Raw genomic sequence first — 994 nt, forward strand, 5'->3', positions numbered from 1 at the left:
CTTCATGTGATTATCTCATGATTTCCCTTCGAAGCATTGCCTTAATTCGTCTCTAGGCCCCCGCAGAAGCCCTAACCTAGCACTAAATTATTCTCTCCATCTATCGAGCTAGCGATCAGACTAGCTAGTAGAAAAACCAAGCCGAGGCCCTAGAAGAACACCCTTTGCTGCATGGCTTCTCCTGGGTGCTTTTCAACCTTGCCAACCATCTATGCCATGCTCACCACCACAACCACCGGTTCCATGAAACCAAACGGGCTGCACCCTCGATCTACAACGCCTATGGTACTGCAATGGGAGGCCGAAAGGAATGCCATGCCCAAGATGTCAATTTCCCAACAACCGATCGGAGAAGATTAGCTCCGCCTGGCCGTGGCCTATGCCAATCTTAATCAACTCATGGTCAAAGTTGTGAGCAAATCTCCTTAAACCATACCAAAATTGGCGTTATTAATTAGTCAGTATAGCAAAATATGATTAATCTGATATAGAGGTTGACACGCAGAATGTATTTAATTAGCTGTCACGATTGATACTGGAGTGGGATTACGTGATCTGATTGATAGAGTGGAAGATATTAACTTGATTGAATTTGGTGGCTGCGCGCCATATAATTGGGAGGGTCATGTGAATGTGGTGGGGCAGCTTATTAGCATTGGGACACATGATGGGAGCTCTTGGTGGGGAAAGGGATCGAGCTAAGGGGCCGACTGCATGACGATCCTCATGATCATGTTATTGGCCTCAGTCTTAATTATATTGTTACGGCAAGATCATCCGAAAGATATGCCAAATTGTCAGGTTACAACCACGAGATCCGTCCTTTGATGCGGCTAAAGTATCATTAAGATTGTTGTTCTCGTATCTCACAAAGGCAATTAGTACGATCGATGTATATATATATATATATATAATAACGGACAGACATGGTCAATTGGTCATGTCATCATAAAAAAATTCATATATAAAATTATATTTTTTTCAGATGTTACAA

The 994-nt window shown here is 42.7% G+C and overlaps 1 pseudogene; it reads left to right on the forward strand.

The window, feature by feature from the left end:
* LOC122315779 lies at positions 1 to 994 on the forward strand (annotated as a pseudogene).

Source organism: Carya illinoinensis, chromosome 7, assembly GCF_018687715.1.
Source record: "Carya illinoinensis cultivar Pawnee chromosome 7, C.illinoinensisPawnee_v1, whole genome shotgun sequence".
Classification (NCBI taxonomy): Eukaryota; Viridiplantae; Streptophyta; class Magnoliopsida; order Fagales; family Juglandaceae; genus Carya; species Carya illinoinensis.